Below are 21,443 nucleotides of genomic sequence, written 5' to 3' on the forward strand. Positions count from 1 at the left end.
ACTGACATCCTCTCTAGGCTCAACTTCCAGTACCAAAAAAATGCCAAAAATGGATTCAATATCAGCACAACCCATGCCGATTAAACACCTATGATCTGGGAAGAGATATGGATCTTTTCTTAAGTTTATTTCCTAATGAAGAAAATGAACTGGTTTATTACTTCCAGGAGAAGCAAGGCTTGCCTGGTGATGGACTCTTCTTCTCTGGTCCTCCTTTTCCTGACTATATTCTCCTTCTCAAACAGCTGTCCACTTCCCAACCTTTGCCTCTTGTCCACAGAGACCGACTTGCTCTCCACGGTTATAGCTCATGTTGAAATTTGCACCATTAGGATCAAGATCGAAGTAGAGAGGCCTGAAGACTCAAGCCTCTGCACTGGCCATTATACAGATCCAATACAGAGCTTTGGGCGCAAACTGGGAGACAAATTTCCTTGCCTTTTTTTATGACTTGTACTTTTGACAGTATGAGGTGTTTAAGGGCAGTGCATGTAGGAGTGTTAAGGAGTTAACATTAATAGCACTGTGGCTAAACAGATGGCGTAATTAGCCCACAATGGGGAAGAACAACGTTTTCATGTTTGGATAAAAAGGGCTCGCTGTGGGAGGTAGAGTAAGCGGCTCCAATGAGAGTACCTCACGACAATCAAGCCAATGACAGCGTTAGCCCTCATGATGTGGGGATCCGTGCGCATTCGTGCACACATCTACCTATCTATAAACTCTCCCGGCATATTTTAATCTGAGTGAACTAATTCATGTAAAAGCTCTCACTGAATATTAAAACAGTGCAATAGGATGTAGTCTAGAAGACACTGTCACAGACAGTGGGGATCCTGGAAATAATTTGGTTTTACCAAATGAGATGTCTCATTTTTCTGGGCCAGATTCATAGGAAAGAGGCAAACATAGGACCTGCCAAACATTTTCTGTAGCCAAAATTTATTGCAAGTCATTAACTGCATACCAGTCCAGATAAAGTGCCTGTTCCTCACAAGGCTGCCCAAAGGCTGTCTCCACCTGCTACCCACCCAAACACGGCCATCTCGTTTTCTGTGTGACGTAAAGTTTGTTTCGTTAAATATGATTTATTCTCCACCTGGCTATATATTCTTCTGCAGTCCCCAAAGTGATATACTAAGCAAAGGAGCACAGTCAGAGAAATATGAGGATATAGCAAGAGTCTTCCCGTATATTCTCCTCCAGGATATTATTTTGTTCAAAATGCTTGTATTCTGCGGTGTTTAGATGGATCTTACTCGCATTTTTATAATAATGTAAATTTAGAACAGTACCTCACACTTTAGCTAATTATTAGGGAGATATTTGCAAAGATTTTTTCCCCCTTGTCAGCCCATCTGCTCCTGTGGTACAGTCATAATGCAGGAACACTGACATCTCAATTATTTCCATGGCAACAAATTGATGTCAGGATCCCATATTTGACTTCACTGCAGGACCAAATAGGATTTGGATTACAAGGCTGGGCTGGGATTTGTTACTAAACATAAGTCTTTAAGGAGGAAAAATAGAAATGTTTGTTCTTTGAAAAACAAGCTTACTTTTAAAGGTGGGGAATGCAAAACCACACATAAGATGTAGGAATATATACCCACCCCCCGCCCCCCCATATGTGGACAGAGGGAAAATTAAGGACAGTTCTGCCTGTGACAGTTGCAAGTAAAACTTTAACTTAATGTGCATTCAAAAGGCTGGCTGATAAGACAAACACCCCATTAGTGGTCAATAATGCAGAATACTGAAAACTGAGGACCGCCCTTCTCTGGCTAAGTACTGTATTCATAAACGCCTGGTGCCCCAGCATTAAACGATACCATTTCTGTGTCTGTGGTTTGGGATATCACGTTTGATCTCGCACGCCACACAGACTCCAGAGAGCCAGAGCTTCTGTTTACCTGCATCGTTTTCAGTCTCAGGGGGGAGGATTTAGTACTCAGTTCCTTCAGATAGAAGACTGCTCTTACTTTATGGCAAATGCTCAGGGGAGACAATTAGATTCGATGTCTGACAAACATGGTTGAGTCTAGAAACAGTTCTGGGGTGTTTTGTTTGTTTGTTTCTTTGTTTGTTTATGTTTTTGTTTTTCCGACCAATTCCCTTGGTATGTGACATCATAAGGCTGGTCTCACAATATTCAGGATCCTGCGGGCTCTGTCTCCTTGGATGGATTGTGAAGGTAAGGGCTATCTCTGCTTTAGTGTGTGTGTGTGTGTGTGTGTGTGTGTGTGTGTGTGTGTGTGTGTGTGTAATGTATTATGATGGGATCTTATCATGTCAACTGGGAGATCTTTATAAAGTCCACTGTGACTTCAAACTAGAGACCTGCTAGCCTCTACCTGCCCTGCTTTGTGGTCTCAGTCACTGCAGTTTAGCGATGGATCTTGAGTTTTGGAGGTTAAAAAAAAAAAACCAGCTTCAGGGACTAATCACAATAAGCACATCAAGAAGAAAACAGCATGACATATTCAATGGTGATAGTTCACTGATTCCGTCCCGTTTCCCTTATTTTTCAATAAAGGAGGGAATCACACTATAGCACTAATGATTCCTAGATGAACTGAATCAGGCCTGGTACTTGGGGAATTATTTGTTTGAGAGGCATCTTCAGGGTAGAAGTGTTTCTCTGTCTTTACTGCTATGAACAGCGGTGACCAGAAGTCAGGTTCTTGCAGCTATCCATCCTCCCACTGATTATTACATCAGACAACAGAGTGTAAATGTACTAGTCACAGGTCATGTGTGTCCCGTGATCTAACATTCCTGAGAAAGGATACTGTCACACTTAAACCTCTTGACAGCTCTGGGAGGCAACTACCATGTTTGGCTTCATGTCATGTAGGGAAAGGAAAAGCCAGGAAGAACCGGAGGTGCTGGAGCTCAAAGCAGATTTAGGAGTCAGGGATCTGGCCACTAAGCTCATACATGCTGACGTATCACTTTAAAAGTAACTCGTGCTGCTGCTAAATCAACTCTGATGCTGGGAGGATCTTACTGGAGTCGAGAGTGGGAAGAGTAGTTCTCTACAATAGCAACCTTGTGACAATTACGTTTTATAACACTCATTCATTTTGGCTTTTCTTACCAATGAAGGGGATGGACAACCAAAATGATGGCTTGGTACATGTACAAGTTTTAGAATGCCATCCACAATCAAGGACACACACCTTTTTATTTGGAAGATAACGTTACTGTGTGTATGTGCATGGTAAGAGCACTTAAGGTGTTTACCATAGCAGGGGTTCTTATCCTGAATAACTTAAGTGTGGTTCCTATTTATTTTTGGGTCAGTATTCAGATGACTATGCTTTTCTAAGCCCATACTTTAATTTCTTAGTATAGATTTATCTACCATGTATTGGATGTATAAGCATTCTGATCTCTGGCAGGTAGAAAAATATTCACACATATAAAATAAAAACAAATGTATTTTTTTAAACTCTTAATTCTTAAAGACCAAAGAATTTGTAAGTGCATGAAAGCGTGCTAAAACTGTAAGCACACAAAGTCATTCTCATCGCTTCAAAACTAGAGCATTTAAGATGGGTACTACAGCTTAAAATTCCCAGAAAGAAAATGGCTATGTGGCTGTGTCTGGCAATATTCTCAAATCATTCCTGGAAAACCAGGGATGTGAACTTTAGTCCCTCTTGTTCTTTTGAGCTTTAATAGCCAAAAATAAAAACATCTGCTAATAGTTAAACTATCACTAAGTAATATAGCCGATTTCTATAAAGGTTGGGGCAAGGTACTAGAATTTAACCAAGTGTATCAGAAGAAGAAAAAAAAAGAAGTTAAGATAACTTCCAGAGTTCCTTGTCCCATCTCACCAGGTCCATTCAGGTTCAGCTGCTGACTTTAAGATGACAGCTTTGAAGATCGGCTACCCTCATTCCTACTAAACCATTCCTGGGTGGTTAGACAATCAGTGGTGTCACCAGGACATGTGCAAGGGTTCAAAAGGCTAATCCTGCTTTACTTCGATGGGGTTTCAGTTGGGCAGAGAACACCTTTCAGGGGTGCATGTTTTGCAGATTGTTCCCCAGCTAGTGGAGTCATTTTAGGAGGTCACGCAGTCTTTAGGAGATAGGGCCTAGCTATAGTATGCAGTGACTAGGGGCCTTGAATTTAACAGGCGATTCCATGGCTCTTCTGCAGTGTGTGAACAGCTTGCCTGTGATACAAGCTCTCTACCAGACACAGAGTTGCTCCACCTACTTCGCCTGCCAGCATAGGCTGAAATCCCTTGGAATAAGAGCCAAAATGAATCTTCCTCCCTTGCGTCAGCCATGATACTGCCACACTGACGCCAAAGTAACTAAGGCTGCACACATGACCAAACGTCTACTTGCCATCTTTCAAGTAACGAAACTTCCTAGGCTGCCTTTGGCTGTTGCAAGCATTTCTACTGGGGCTCAGACCCAAGGCCCTGAGTGTGCTGGAGTGCTCCCCCATTGAGGGAAGTATCGCCAGCCAATGGGTTTCTTCGTCACATAAAATACGGCCGCTAATCTGGACTTGATTAGCGTGATTAGAGAGGCACAAATCTGGGTGTATCCAAGACAGCATCTCCTGGGACAACTAGATTCTGGAAGCGCTGACCTAATGAATGAACGAATCTCCTAATAGCGTCATAGTATGGTGGCATTATTGACAAGTAAAAGGCAGATATGGGGGAGGGGCAACTGTAAGGAAGAGGGTCGCCATGGCAGTAGGGGAATCATGTCCTTGAGGGTGATGATACCTTGGCCTCTTCTGTTGCTTCTCCACTGTACTTCCTGTTCAGTATGGGATGAACAGCCGTTCTTTCTCATGCTTCCAACCCCATCTGCCTCATTATAAGGTCAAAACAGAGACAAAGACTAGGATTGCCATCAAAAGCAATTCAGTTTGGTATTTTGTCACAAAAATAAAAGTGCCTAAGATAAAAATCAATAATGGTACTATCGATCAGAAAACCAATATGGCCCTCTAATATTTTATGTATTTCTTTCCTCTCTCTCTTTTTTTTTACTTCTCAGAATATTATATTGAAGAAAATCATTGGTTTTAGTTAATAAAGAAGTACCATACCGACTATTGACCATCAAAATGGCTTTTTTTCCATCCAAATGAACTGTTTATTAAAAATAATAACAATTGTACATTTGGGTATTTCTTGTATATCAAATTATGGGAACAATTTAAGATATAAGATCCTACACAATTGGCCGGGCAATCGTGGCACATACCTTTGACCCCAGTACTTAGGAAGCAGAGGCAGGCAGATTTTTGATTCAAGACCAAAGTCTACAGAGTGAGTTCCGGGAGAAACTTAGGCTACAGAGAGTAACCCTGACGTGGGGTGGGGGAGTGATACCTCACAACTTGACAAGCCTCTCACCTGCTCTGTGATGGTGAAGATGGAGTGGGAAAACTTAGAAACAGTGTTCCCAATGGAGCACACTGAACTTCAGTCAGAGTTGGTAAAGACAGGTCAGATCTCGTTTCCTGCTTGCCCTTACTAGTGGTCAAAGGAATTATAGTTTAGACAGGTCAGGAGTTGTGCCGGTGTATATTTACTTTGGAGGTTAGAACAGGAAGCAACAAAGGGCAGATAGAAAATAAGGAACAGGTCAATGCTAAACACAGAAACAATCTTGACTAAAGATGGTGCATCCTGCAGCTCCTTTTCAAAGAAAATGTGGGGTGCGGGGGGAGGACAGCTTGAAAGAAACTGTTTAAAAATCACTCACACTAATAATTTTTTTCACTGCTGATAATAGACCAATTTAATGAAAATGTTTCTCTTCAGCACATTCACTGTTGAATTGTCCAGAGTTGTTAGAATAAAATCTCATATTTATACACAAGTACTATAAATAGGTATGTTTAAGCACCTTATAAAATGATTTTTGACTTTTGTTATTTTTTATACATGAAATCCGGATGTCTTAATGAAACACACACACACACACACACACACACACACACACAATTCATTGGATGTTGGAATATCCTTGTGGTATAAAGAAATCAGCAAAAGCTATAAAAAAGGCACTGAAAAAGAAATCACTCTTAAATACATCCCTAATAGGTTCCCTCAGGTGAAAACTACATTTTCGTAGCTGCTCCGTGTGGGTACCAATTTTTACAAAACATAGTACAACTGTTTATAAAAGTTCTGAAACACAGGACAGTACCTCTCCCCTCCCTCGTGAGGAAATTGTTTTCTTGTAGGAGATGGCAGTGAGCACAGAGACACCCACAAATGGTCAAGATTCAGAGAATAAGAGACACAGGGATAGCTGAAGAAGAGGGGACAGAAAGGTTGGAAGAAGCAGAGGCAGCTGTCGACGTCAAGAAAACAGTAGTGTATACTCTGCTATGTCTTCCGCTCAGCAGAAGATTCTTCAGTTTCAGCTACATGGGAGCATGAGTCAACACATACTTGCTTGATATACTGAATGACATCCCATCTAACATTTATGGTTAAATATAGGTTTAAGGAATTTTTCGGTGTTCGAAAGCCAAGTCTCCCATAATAATGTCTTTTAAGAGGTGACAGCCCCGCCAGCAGTAATGTGTCCTAAGAGAGCTGGCAGAAGGAAAAATATCAAGGAAAGAATTTGAAGTTCCACTCCTCAGTCCGAATATAATTCATTCTGGGGTTGCAGTAACCCTGTATGTTCTAGTAGCTGCATTGGGGGAGGGGTGGAGGGAATCACAGACTATTAGGTTAGACAGTATGTTGAGCTGAGCATAGTGGGACACACTTTTAAAGGCACACACCTTTAATCCCAGCATTCAGAATGCAGAGGCAGGCAAACCCTGAGTTGGACACAGCCTGGTCTACAGAGTGAGTTCCAGGACAGGCAGGGCTACACTGAGAAACCATGTCTTGGGTTAGGCGGGGAGATAAAAGCTTTGACAGTATCTTGTAGACGGTAATATATCTAAAATATTGACAGGTGATATGTAAACAACAAAAGATAATGAGTTGACATCTTATCTCCTGTATGACTTCTACTTACTACAGATCTGAATTTGGAACTAGCCACGTTGTAGTACCCCTAAAAAGGCTCTTCTGGTGAGGGGCTCACATTTAGACATCACTGGTCTAGTGAGAACGGAGTAACAGGAAAGAAATGTCATTAAAAGCCTCAGAAAGAGACATCATAAGAAAAACATCAGACGGGTTAGAAAGGAGGAGAAATAAGTTACATGATAAATGAAGAGATTGGGAAGCCAAAAGCTGCCAGGGAGAAAGAACAGGCCAATTTTAATTTCCACATTAAATATGTTTGTATCCCATGCCTATGCAATTACCACAATGCAGCATACCTAATCAGCTGATTGACATTCCAGTGTCAAGGGAGACCTACAGAAGGGTCAAAGCATACTGTTCTCCCTAAGAATATTTGAGGCGGTGGTGTGCCTTCGGTGACACATAGACACATTGACAGAGTGAAGCTTTAGAACTAGTAGGATTCATGCAGGGCTGTAAGAACCCAGTACCTGGTCCCCTTGATGGCTCCCCCTCACACCCACACTTGTTGCCTGTGTTCTGATCACCTGGCAGCCTTCATGAGGCTAATAATCAGTCTTGGCCTCGGCTCTTTGCCCACCTATGTTGTCTGTCTCTAACACACATCCATTTCTTTACTGTACTCAAAAGCTTATAACGTCTTCACATAGCTAAGTAGTTGACTCAACTGGGAAATCAATTTAAAAGTTCAACTATAAAGCCTCAAAGACAGCCTAACTTTGAGAAGAGGAAAAAATGTTAGATCATAAACTAGATAAATACTGGCATAGAAGGCAAACAAAGTTCTTAAAATCCCTAGGACCTGTGAGAAAGGAAAAGTCCATTATTACCCCAAGACACCCACCTGTGTGATCTGCAACCATGGCATTAACAAAAAGCAAAATATTAATTTGAGTCAAGACCCCCAAAGTACATCTCTAACATCTGTTGGACTGATATGGCCCTAAATCAGCAGTAATAAATCAATAACTTAATAATGTTATTATAGCACAAGGAATACATTTGAAGTTTTGAGTTTTCCTTCAAAGGGGGAAACATTGTAACAGATGTTATATACATCTGACTTACACAGTAGGTCTAGCACAAGTAACAACCTGTGAGGGAGGGAGGGAGGGAGGGAGGGAGGGAGGGAAGGAAGGAAGGGAGGGAGGGAAGGAAGGAAGGAAGGAAGGGTGGGAAAGAGAGGAGGGGTTGAGGAAAAAAGAGAAGGGAAAGAGGAAAAGAAAGTAGAGGAAGACAGCCTTATTGTGGGTCTACAAGGAGTAGGAACCACAGAAATCACATAAGTGCCAGACGGAGACATTAAAGCCATTAATGTTCTCTCTTTTCCTGGGTCTCCTTTACACTGAAAAGATTTCACCACGTGCAGCCCTCCACATTTCTGATGTATTAAAAAGCCCCATTCAAAGCAAACATGACCTTCGATAAAGCAATCATGTAAAATTTATCATTCCCAACCAAAGCAGTTTGCTAACTTACACCAATTGAGGGATAAAGGAAAACGTGAAAGACACGTGGGGTCAAGGAGGGCACTAACAATGGAGAGAAGGCTCCAGGCTGAGGGGAAAATGCCGGGACAGCAGCTGCAGAGCACAGATGTCCCGGCTGCTAAATCCTAACAAAGTAAAATATTTCTAAAAAAGACCCTATCAAACAAGCAACATCATTTACCCAACAAAGTCAGGGCAAAATACAACTGTGTGAATTTGGAATTAATTTTGCAAAGTCATGTTTTAACTTGTTAGTGTTAGCTCAGTGAAGGGATAAAGGGTGCATAATTTTAATTTTAGGAAAATTTATAACTTAGTGCATAATACAGAAATTCCCCAGGGTTCTAAGTACAACTAAATTTATTCATAAGTGACCTTTAATTTTAAAACCAGGAGAAAAAAAATTACCTTTGTTCTGCGTGGTGTCTCATAGTACTTTTTAGTTGATGGAAGGCAGCAAAAACCCCCTCCTTGTGAGACAGCAAAAAGCGCTAGCAAACAGACCATACATGAACTGAGGGTCCAAGAGGCAAGCTCAAGGTCATCTGTCCCTTAGCTTCATTCATAAACCTCAAATCTAAGACAAAGTTAGTAAGAACTTGAAGGTGGCAAACACCACACCCTGAAAATTGCCCCAGGTCTTTAATCAAAACTGGATTCAAAGCCAGCCAGGTCTACAGAGTGAGTTCCAGGACAGCCAGTGCTCCACAGAGAAACCTTTTCTCCACAAACAAACCAACCAACAAAAACACACAAAATTGCTGGCCTCTTCGGAAGTCAAGTCCTTGTAACTCTGACTGGGTGCCTGACCCGGTACTGAGTTCTTAGAATTACTTAGGCTAAAAGGAGAAAAGTATTAAATGTATGGGGTTATGTTTGTTTGTTTGTTTCTTAAGGAAAGTTCTGCCAGTTGTGCAACCAGACATGTCTGCTGCCCAGACTTTACGACTGTTCTACTTGCAAATAAGAGAACTTTACCAAGGTGACAAGCACTCTTGTGTATCAAGGTGTATACCTTTCCTCACCTATTAACACGTGTGTCAGAAAACACACAGCAAAGACAAGACCTAAGACTTACAGGAGATGAGAGAATAGAAGTGGCGAAGAGAAACACACCAACTAATAAATTTAACAGGAAACTCTAACAGTTGCAACGGCACACCTTCTCTGAGTCATGGAGGGGGATCTCCTAGAAGCTGCATGGGAACAGCGGTCCCTGGATGTGCTTCAGGCATTGAGATGTCAAGGTGACCAGAAATAGTCCTAGTAATCCATACCTAATAACAGGTGTGGCCAAAATTTCAATGTTTTATTTTAATTTTGAATGAAAAGCCTAAGCTATTACAAGTGAGAACAATGTGGCTCCTTCTAATAAACAAATTGAACGTGTAGTTCATATGGATGAATAGATGAGGCCCAAGACATTTAAAGCAAAGCAGTGTTTTAAGAAAAGTCCCTTAATATATATAAGAACTTACATATAATTGAAGACGGGATTATTCAAATGCAAATTATCTTAAGATAATAGCAGTAAGACTTGAGAATCAGCTCTTACTAAACACTAACTGGAAACACGGTGAATTTTACTATTGTGTTTTAGGCAAGAGGAACAAAAGAAATTCATGCTCTCACACAGAGTAACAGATGGGGTGGTTTTAACAATGGTAAAATCTATTTGCTATTTATCACTCAGCTTGATTTTGAGAATGAATGATTAAAATTACAGTGAAATTAAATACACCCTGAATAGGGTGAGTACAGATAAGAATTGCATACAAGGGGCCACATCTAGTCAGCTTAAGTAGGCACGACATTCAGAAGGAGGGCATCACCACAAGAGCGTGCATGCACAGGCTAGCGCCACAGAAGAGGCATTCTAAGGTCACCGACGATTCTTCAGTCTGCCATTGTATGGTGTGTTTTCAGCCCTCACTATCTGCTGTTTCCGTCAAACTGGACCCTAATACTCACTCCCTACTTTCAAGTCCTGCATTCATGATTCATGTATACTGACCGCTTTGTTCTGCTTACTCTGACCACTAGACTTCTTCAGAGATTCATAGTCTTGTAAGCCATTAGGTGTCGGGATTTTGCATTAGTCTCGATGCCACCTTAAAGCCTCAGATTCAGATATGTCCTTTGTCCCTACGCCTTGCAGCCAGACACCTGGCTGATATCTAAAGTTATCTGTCCTAAAGGCGAGGATATAGCTACATCTACTCACTAAATCTATATTCCCACTTTCAGTCTGTACTGATGACCAAGGTCTTCCATAAACGCAATCTATCACCAAGTCTTCATACTTTTCCTTTTAACTCAGCAAATCCACCCTTCCGTCTTTCCTCTACAACACTACCCAGGTTACCAACTTGCCTCATGGATTGATGAAGAGGCCTCGTCCTACCCTTCTATGGCAACTCTGACCCACTTACTTTTCCAAGATGAATCAGAAATCAGTTGTCACACGATCCCTTTGCTACAAGCCTTTAGTGATTACTATCTTTGCCAAACACTGGCTTCCCTTTCCTCTACATCTGCATGTCAATCATTGCATCCTGTTCTAGAACCTATGACTTCGAGCACCTCACAGACACAAATGTTCACACACTCTGTCCCTCCACAGTAGAACACTTTGTCTTCATTGCCACCTCCCTCGCCCTCGTTCTTCTTAGAAATGTCCTTGCATCCCTCACATCACAACTCCACTTCTGGTGAAGCTTTCCATAGTTGTGGAGCACTACATGGCTGTCTCTCGTGAAACGCACAGTCCCGATGTTGAGAAATCAATGAAAACGTGCTGTCCTCTTGGACTCAAAAGCTCAATGAGGTCATTACCAAATTCCATTGGACTCAGCTGTCCCTGACATCAGCATTTAGTATAATGTGTTGCCGTCAGTAGACATGAGAGTTCTCATGATCAAAAGAGCCCTCAGAGGACAAGGGTTTTGTTTTTTTCCTAAAACAAAGGATTGAGTCATCACGGTGAGCCAAATACTAGAAGACTTACCACACAAATGGACATAGCACATAAGCAGTCTGATTGCACTTTCAGTATGGTAGCATTGCATAAATCTACAGCTTCTAGCTAATCACTGATCTACTCCTCAGTGGGTATTATATTTAGAGTTTATTGGGGTGTAGAGGTGTGGTCTATGTACTTGTAGGTGTAGGTACGGGAGACAGCATGATACTCATGACAGAGAAAAGTATGGGGGTCTTCCCCCAATTGTTCTTTACCATTTCTCGAGGCAGGAGCTCATATTCTCAATACATCTCATTTTCTTTCAACCTCTATCTCCCCGGCACACACGCATACCCCTAGGCTGCGCATAACTGCAGAACCATCTTACCTGCCCAAGACAAAGTCGCCCATGAAAGTCTCCCAATAAACTTCGGGCTCATAAGACTGTGTAGCCCGGCTGGCCAGTGAGCTGCAAAGATTCTTCCCTCTTCCACCCCATTCCTAACCCTGCAGCGCACACGCCAGCAAACCCTGGTTTATAAAGTGGGTTCTGGGGATCTGAAGTCAGACCCTGATGCTTCCACAGGAGATACTTTACCAGCAAAGCCATCTCTCCAGCCCCGTCTCTCAGACATTTGCCAAGGCCCTCCAGCACTTTAAATGTCTGGACATTTCTCACTGTCCGATGCTTATCTTCTTCTAATCTAATCTGCTTTTAGCTAGTCTCTGCTTCCTCTGCATTCACATTTATATTAATCTTTGTTTTTTGTTTGTTTTTTTGTTTTGTTTTGTTTTGTTTTGTTTTGTTGTTTTATCAAGATAGGGTTTTTTCTACGTAGCCTTGGCTATCTTGGAACTCACTCTGTAGACCAGGCTGTCCTTGAACTGAGATCCACCTGCCTCTCCCTCCTAAGTACGGGGATCAAAGGTGTGTGCTACCACTCCCTGGCTTTTATTTTACAGTTCAGTCTAGTTCCTGTAACTATAGCTTCATGAGCAGAAAACTGTTCTCAGAGATTCCAGCAAGATCAGCAACTGGTGTACATCAGTCACGCATACGCTGTTGGTCACTCACCATCAGACACATACATCTGCCCGTGTTTCCATGTCTCATGTTGGTGACCCACACACACAACGTAAACTTATTTTCATTGCGACTTCACAACTGTAAGACTGCTCCTGTTGTGAATCACAATGTAAATACCCAAGTATTCTGATGGTCTTTGGTGACCCCTGTGAAAGGGTCATGACACCCAGGTTGAAAGCCACTACCCTAGAGGGTATACACAGTAGGTGAAGGACATCTCCCTGAAACCTGCAGAAGACCTACAGACAACCTGCTGAGCTCAGCGAAATCCATCCACCTCTGACCTCTGGAAATAAAATAATAAATGTTGGCGAACACTGCAAGCCAACCTACCTAGGGTCAGTTTATAATCTAATACTTCACAAAGACCAAGAATGCTATTGCTAAACACAGAGAACTATGTTTTCTTATATAACTTACAGCTTAAAAAAGCAAAGTGGCTATTAGCCCAAATGCTTGAATTACCCTAGATGCACAGAACACATGAAACTCAAGAAGGATGACCAAAATGCGAGGGCTTCACTCCTTCTTTAAAAGGGGAACAAGAATACCCTTGTCAGGGAATAGGGAGGCAAAGTTTAGAACAGAGGCAGAAGGAACACCCATTCAGAGCCTGCCCCACATGTGGCCCATACATATACAGCCACCAAACTAGATAAGATGGATGAAGCAAAGTACTGCAGGCTGACAGGAACCGGATATAGATCTCTCCTGAGAGACACAGCCAGAATACAGCAAATATAGAGGCGAATGCCAGCAGCAAACCACTGAACTGAGAACGGGACCCCCGTTGAAGGAATCAGAGAAAGGGCTGAAAGAGCTTGAAGGGGCTTGAGACCTCATCTGAACAACAATGCCAACCAACCAGAGCTTCCAGGGACTAAGCCACTACCTAAAGACTATACATGGACTGACCCTGGACTCTGACCTCATAGGTAGCAATGAACAGCCTAGTAAGAGCACCAGTGGAAGGGGAAGCCCTTGGTCCTGCCAAGGCTGGACCCCCAGTGAATGTGATTGTTGGGGGGGGGGTGGTAATGGGGGGAGGATGGGGAGGGGAACACCCATAGAGAAGCGGAGGGGGAGGGGTTGGGGGGATGTTGGCCCGGAAACCGGGAAAGGGAATAACACTCGAAATGTAAATAAGAAATACTCAAGTTAATAAAGATGGAAAAAAATGAAAAAAAAAAAAAAAAAAGCAAAGGCTTGGTCTGAGCTCTACTGAAATAGTCACATGACGTCTCCTCGAGTATCAATTTCCTATTTTAAGAAAATGTAGAGCAGAGATTTTGCAGACACGTCGTCCCCTGTAGCTGTCCGCTGCCAGCACAATCAAGCCTGCTCTCTAATATGACATGATGGCTGACAGTGAACCCAGCAGCTTCTCCTCCCAGCGATCGGCAGACAAAGTTCAAAGGCAGCAGAAGCCGCCATGCTCTAAGCACCGGAGGGAAAGGATTTGGTTACACCGGCTCCTGCTGCGATAGGCTTCTCCAGCAGTAGTGCTGCCATAAGCCTTAATGGCACAGGTAGCAAGGTGACCATGAGGACAAATCCAATGAGTGCTTCATCCTGGAGCAGTCAGACCCTGGTGACTTCGGTATGTCAAAGGTTACACCAAAACATAAAAGTTTCCGTTTCACCTCGACTGCAGAAATTGAGTGGGCAAGCATGCTGTCCTGGGGAAAGCAGGAGCTGGCTTGGGCACTGCGGAAACCAAGCGGCCTTGGGTATAAGAATGGAAAAGCAGCCGGGGACACCTGATTCCCATGACCTGTCTGTGTGAGCCAGTCCACTGCGCACAAGGCACTGGGCCACTTATCAGGCTCACTGCCTCAGCTCTGTATTTTCCTCATTCCCCACCAGTTCTAGCTGGATCGAATCGTTGAGTCTGTGGTTATGAATAAAACCTAAGTAACGATGAGGTGGATGGACAGGTGGATAGGTGGATGGATGGACTGACGGATGAGTTTGTTGGACTTTTCGAAAGCTTCCTTGCCTTCTCAAGCTCCTGCAGTCTTTTGCTTTTGACTGTAAAGTGTTAACTTTGTGTGGGATTTGACCTTTCCTGTGAAATCATTCCGTTAACCTCTAATAAGGTATTTTCACCAAAGTGACATGTTTAAATAAAGTGGATGCAAATTGACAAAATGATTCATAATAGCTCGGTGACCTTCACTTGAGGTCTCTAACAACTGCCTTTCTCTTGTTCTTTCTCCTCTCATCCAAAATGATCAAGTTCGAGCAAGAGAACTGTGCAGTCAGTACTTGGGGGAGACTTCTTTAATATCTCAGAAGAAGTGCTCCAAAGCAAAAATCAATATAGAATTTTATTTTTAAATTCCTAACATGCAGCTCTTTACTGGATCAATAAGGCATTATCTAGAGTAAGGAACTGTACATCTCTATTTTTTTTTAATATGGTTTAAAAGTCCTGGCAGTGCTACTTTCAAAAAAAAAGTCTAATTATTCATTTTCACTGGTTTTAACTATAGTAAACGATTACCTCTTCATAATGGAAAGGGGTTAGAAACAAAAAGAAAGAAAAAGGAGTTCTAAATAGACCTTACATCAAGGGCTAAATTAAATCAACAAAAGCTCACAACATTCCTAGGATATATGATAATCCCTTCGGTAAATATTGAAAGATAGCCTTTAAAAGTTAATTTTATGGAACAATGTTCTCTTAGTCTTAAGTGAACTTAATGTGGGTAGGAGCAACTGTCAAGGTCAACGGTAGAAAACAGTCAGAGAACAGATACATACATGCAACGTGTTCCCAACCTCTCATCATAAACATGACAAACAATACAGGTGTTTTGCAGGCAGACAACTTTTCTGACGGGAGCACTATGTGATATTTCTGTACCTGAAACAACACAGCACACTTTAAATCTTAAAACATCCTGACACACAAAACCGAGTAGAAAATAAATAGGAAAAAAAATGAAAATGAATGGGAGAGAGACGTCTGAAATTCAAGCAGAAAGGGTTAGGGCAAGCCCGTTAAAGCAATGGTGACAGAAATCGGCCCACCATGATGCACATGGGGCTGTTGAGAAAACCGGACTGCAGCCTCAGGTAGGGATTAAAAAGGAAAGGAAGTGCGAACTAACAAATCCAGTCAGGAGGCGGGTGGTGCCTCTGATAAATGTACCTAGAACCACTTCATAAAAAGAAGACGAAAACAGGGCAGTCGGTAAGAAGAAAGAGGTCTGGCTGTGAACGGACCAAGCAAATGGCCTCACTCCTTCCTATTTAACACTAAAGCCAGAAGGCAGCAGGCCCACTGTGTGAGCGAGGTTTGTGCTGGACACTCTCACCCTGCAGTCTAAAGTGGGGCTTCACATGACTATCATGCAGTCACACCGCTTAAGGCGTCTTGGCAAGAGAACGAAAAGAACATGGGAAACACACACGAGTGCACATGCACACAGCTACAGACAGAAGGAAAGAGGGAGACAGGACACAGGGCAGCATGAACAAACAAAGCAAAAGCCCCCTAAAACTGCTTTCCCCCAAGAGCCGATGTCACTACAAGAAACTTGGCAATGTTGCTGAGCCTTGTCCTATCTGTTCGTTCCCTTTCAGGGTCTTCTTCCCCTCATGAATTCTGCCATTCATCTGCGCAGCCCTCCAAAGCCGGTGCCGGAGCTTCTGTTTATTCACACAGTTCAGCCTATCGCAGATGGCACAAGGCAACAAAGCGCTGAGCGGGTGGGTGGGCGGGCGAGCATTTACTTGCTGGATGTGGCTTTTTCTGTCTTTAACTTTGGGGAACCCCTTTCATTTGTTTATCTGGAAATAATCTCAGACTTACAGAAAAGGAACAAGAATAAGACCCAAGGACTACTTTCTAACCTTCACGCAGATTTGCCAATTTTGCACATCCTGGTCAGATTTTTTTTTCCTCACCATCTGTTTTTACATATTTATATTTTTCTACACAATTTGTTTCTGTGTCATATATGACGTGTCTTTTGCCTTCCAGTAATTCAGGGACTTTTACTTCTAAACAACGTTCTCTTATAAAACAATAATATGTTAAATATGGAGAGCTGAACAATGATATAACATGATTATGCAATCCCAAGTTTGATAAACTATGTCAGTCAACTTAAAGTAAGATTTTACTGGTACAGAGCTAGTCCACTTCATTTCTTTCTTATCCATAACAACAGTTTAAACCACAGCAGAGTAGGAGAGATGGTTCAGTGCTTAGAGCACCGGCTGCTCTCTCAGAGGACCCAGGTTCAACTCCCAGCAAACCATGTATACAGCATTCTGCCTATAACTCCAGTTCCTGGGGATCTGCCACCCTCATAAACATACACGCAGGCAAAATACCAAATGCACACAAAATGAAACTGCGACAGAGTAGTTTATTATTGAGACAAAAGTATAACTTGTAAATCCTAAAACAGTATATGTTCTCATGGGACACCCCCCCATGAGGTCCCACATGCTTCGACCTCATATAACTCATAGTCTGTATCCAAGTAACTCAACAGTGTCCTTGCAAAGAGTATCTTCTACTGTAGGATCCAACCCAGAGTCAAACAGTGTATTGGTGGCACTCCTACATCCTGCGAAGGGTCTCTTAGCCCTTCTATGTGTTTCCTTTTTTATTATTATTTTCTTTCCTTTTTTTAAATTAAAATACAATGACATGGTTCCCCCCCCTCGTTTCCCTCCAACTCTTCTCATGGCCCTCCTTCCTCCCTCTCACTTCTTTTATCTTTAATTGTTTTTGTTACACATTTATACAAATACATGAGTCTTCTTAGTGTTGCTTGTACATATGTGATCTTAGCACTGACAGCTCTATAATGAATAACCCTTGCAGGGGGCAGGGGCTCCTCCGGGGGACGACTATTTCTCCTGCTCTCAGCTTTCCCTAGCTGCCTGTAGTTTTTTGTCTAGAGTGGGACCCCCCCCATGAGATCGTTCCCTTTTACATAAGCCTATCTAAGTCTTTCTTAAACTTGATAGGCCAGATGATGTACACTACTCCTCCATTGGGGTTTAATCTGAGGTTTCTTAGTGAATGAGATTCCAGTAATGAATCCTTTGTCATAAGGCTAAAAAAATTCTCATCCAAAGGCCAAAGCAGTTGAGAGATTGTCTCTGCCTTACAGTACACCTGAGGTGCACATGATGTCTTGTCTGCCCCTTTTTGGAGATTGAATTCTCATGCCCACTTTTTCCATTTCATGGTCACTGTTTTAAATCCCTGTGGTTATTGTAAAGGGAGACTGCAGAAGAGCACACAAATATTACGCCTTCAAACGTCTCCAACACACAACTCCCAACAAACACACCCAGTGGAACTGCTCCAAGTCAGTCTTTACTATTGTGATGGTCCATGGTGGTTTTCCAAACCACTTTCAGTGTCACAGCATCCAACACGGCATCACTGATGATCAGCCACCTGATGTCCTGACCACGTGATTGATGGATCCTCTATAGCTAGCTATTTTTCAATCTCTGCAGTTCCAGAATCCTGACATAGAAGGTTTTCCTGACCGACAAGGTCTCAACAAGTGTTTTCAAGACTTCAATACTCAGAACATCATTCGTCAGCACACGAGCCTATCTTGCAAAACTCCCATCATCTGAAAACACAAAGAGGGACCCACGTCAAAGCCTGACGGTTTTGACTCTACAGTGAACAGAGTTGTCTTCAGTAAAAAGCAGATAAGAGAAAAATGAGATCAAATAACACACACACACACACACACACACACACACACACACACACACACACACACAAAAACAAGTCCACTGGTTTTTAAATGCTCTAACTTTTGACTTTGTCTATACCCCCATTCTGTCCATTTATCCTAACAAGACCACTGATTTTCAACTAATAACCATTGGCCTAGGACTGGAGTCATAATCAATAGTAATTCAGTTCTGTTCAATGTAACTGGCAGGTCTTTCTACATACTGTCTAACCATATTAAATTATATAATTTGTTCTCTTACATTAAAGGGGTAAAAGAAAAAGAGGAAAAAGAAAACAAAAAGAGGAAGAACTTGAAATGTTTTAGGGGGAGTCAAATGGTAAAACCAGATATGCCTGAAGTCATTCAAATAAATAGATAGATAGATAGACAGACAGACAGACAGACAGACAGACAGACAGACAGACGGCTAAAGTGGGGCCTGGAAAAGACTGCATTTTTCTTTTTTCAAAATATTTGTTTGTTTTACGTAAGTACACTGTCACTGTCTCCATGCACACCACAAGAGGGCTTCAGATCCCATTACAGATGGTTGTGAGTCACCGTGTGGTGACTGGGAATTGAACTCAGGACCCCCTGGAAGAGACTGCATTTTTCAATGAATACGTATTAATATTATGTTAATATATTAATAATCAATATATATAATTTCAATTCATTTGCCCTTAAAAGGAGAGAAGTGACATCAAAAATATAGATGTAGGTTTATTGTCGAGTATGGCTGCGATGTCAAAGTATATGTTTGGCAAATGAGACCGTGGTACTCATTCATGTTTGTATATTTCTTTGTTCAGATCAAACTTTAAGACAGAAAGCTTTCAACAGCTTTGTCCATCAGCATTTCTAACTTTTTTGAACCTTCTGCAAGAACTGAAAGCTCACCAGCGCCTCGGGCTGAAGCAAAACAGAAGCAACACCACCGCAAGGGTGAGAGGCATTGTAGTTTCCGCTGAGGCAAATGCATGCCCCCAACTGTCAACAAGCCAAGGTCAAGGAAAGAACCCGTAAGACCTGGGAAGGGAACAATCGTGTGTGAATGCTGCAAATGCATCTAAAAATACTGGATGTCTCAACAAAAGCCGCCACTCGATGTAACAAACAGCTTAGGAAACATTAATGCTCACACGGGTCACAAGCCAGTGCCTTTGAGCATTAATTTCATACCGTAAGATTTAAAGCAATCATCATTCCAGGGGCTGGGATTGCACACCACGTTACACATAATGATCTGAAGTGGAACCAAGTCTCTTTGTTCACTCTGCATTTTGGAGTCTATCCACATTGAGAGCACAGTGTTCACCAACCGGGCATCTGCAGGCACATGCTGGGACCCAACATTTCTCCTCTTTAGGTAGTTCTACTTCGTCACTTGGTGGCTGAGATGATTAGGGGAGATAACGTATTTAAAGGGTTGCTGGCATATCTTTAAAACAAAACAAAAACACTTTGAGGAATCAAAGCTATGCCACAGAGAAACCTTAAGGGTTTAAGAGCAAATTCCCATGATGAGATTTTTTATTATACAAAAATATTTTAAGAAGACAATGCAAAAACAAAAAAACAAAAAACAAAAAACAAAAACAAACAAAAAAAGACAACGAAATATGGATGCGCGCACACACACACATACACGCCACACACATACATACACACACATACACAAACATACATACACACACACACACACACACACACACACACACAGAGTGCCAATTTTGGATGGTGGTAGATGTTTCAGTAATTTAATTTTGATCATAAACATCCATAGAAAACCTTCACCTTATCTGAATGTACATAATTTCATTTGACAGCTAATTCTCTAAGAAAACATCACAAACCATCTCAGTATCTTGGGCACAAATACATTCACAGTATCCTGGGAATCAGGACCAACCTTGCCTGGGATCAATGAGTACAAAAGTAGATGTAGGTAGTGTTAACTATCGGCTAGGCATGAATGTATGAATGAACTGTGTATAAATAGTAAGCGTAGAATCATGGAATCATTGTGCCAATGTAGAACAAGTCTGGTAAGTATATAAAATGTGCAGATTTTGTTTTATTTCACCTTTCCTGTGGATTGGTAATTTTTAAAATCTTAGTCTCATCCATGATTAAGAAAACATCATTTCACTTTAGTTGCACTCAGCAAACTGTCTTCACAGCTTTCAGGGATCATATATTTATGTCCTAGACCTAAAATTAATTACTAGAGAGCTTGGAAATATATGATATTAAAGCACAGGGGGTATTAAATTTCAATAAGTATGTATTCCTTCAAAACTGACTGTTGTCTGTTTTTGTTTTGTTTTGTGTTAAATCAACGTGGGGAGGTGAGTAAGCAAAAAATGATGGGTTTGTGAAAAAGCCATATGGAAACCTGCTAATTCCTAAGCTCGATCTAAGTTAACAAAGTAAGAGTCAGGAACGATATCTTCTGTTTAGCTTGTTAATGCTGCCCTGGAAGCTATGAGTTACTAGAATCTCAGTGACAGGTGTCGTGTACTTCTCTATGAACTGTTGCTCAAAGAGGCTCACGATGCCTCAAAACAACACAGCTCTTCCCATTCCTCCACATCAGCATGAGAAGATAAGACCCAACTGCTGATACACCACATTATAATTGCAAGATACAGAGAAATCAATCCAGAACAGAAATTAAAGCTTTTTCTTTTCTGGCTAGGTTTCATCAAGTAGGAAAATGCTATGCAGCCTTCCAGGTGAGAAGAGATACCAGGAATATTACCTAGACGTGAACACTACCAACTACAATACCAGCCTGCTGGGCAAAAGAGGATCAGTGAAGCAGTAGTAACCCAACCACTATGGGGGTAACCAATGTTGCTCTAATTAAATTAGATGGCCTCTGCAGAAGGGAATTCAGATCCGTTACTATAAATCCAGTCAAAAATCCATGGTTGAGGAGGTTTCTGTTCATAGAGGGTACCTATTACAAGTGTACAGCTAAACAGACATAGCATCCAACTATTCTGCAAGCATCCGTGCACCCAGACAAATGGAACACAGCCTTAATCAAAGAGGTCAATCTGCACAAGCAAATAGTGAGTGCAAAGACTTGGGCTTTACAAGGTGCTGACAATATGGGGTATTT

At 41.8% G+C, this 21,443-nt stretch overlaps 1 protein-coding gene and 1 long non-coding RNA gene across 26 annotated transcripts in view; one reads left to right on the top strand and one right to left on the bottom strand.

Annotated features, from left to right (window-relative positions):
• Positions 1-21,443, bottom strand: part of Ptprk (protein tyrosine phosphatase, receptor type, K) — a 499,334-nt gene that overhangs the window by 427,033 nt on the left and 50,858 nt on the right.
• On the top strand, positions 1,734-20,614 carry LOC148006865 (uncharacterized). 2 transcript variants are annotated; one of them, XR_015649137.1, is made up of 2 exons: positions 1,734-2,197; positions 4,177-5,095. It is a non-coding gene; the product is annotated as an uncharacterized LOC148006865 (long non-coding RNA). The 2 variants fall into 2 exon arrangements; XR_015649141.1 differs by lacking the exon at positions 4,177-5,095 and adding an exon at positions 19,126-20,614 and having other exon boundaries at positions 1,816-2,197.

Source organism: Rattus norvegicus, chromosome 1, assembly GCF_021556685.1.
Source record: "Rattus norvegicus strain SHRSP/BbbUtx chromosome 1, alternate assembly SHRSP_T2T, whole genome shotgun sequence".
Lineage (NCBI taxonomy): Eukaryota > Metazoa > Chordata > Mammalia > Rodentia > Muridae > Rattus > Rattus norvegicus.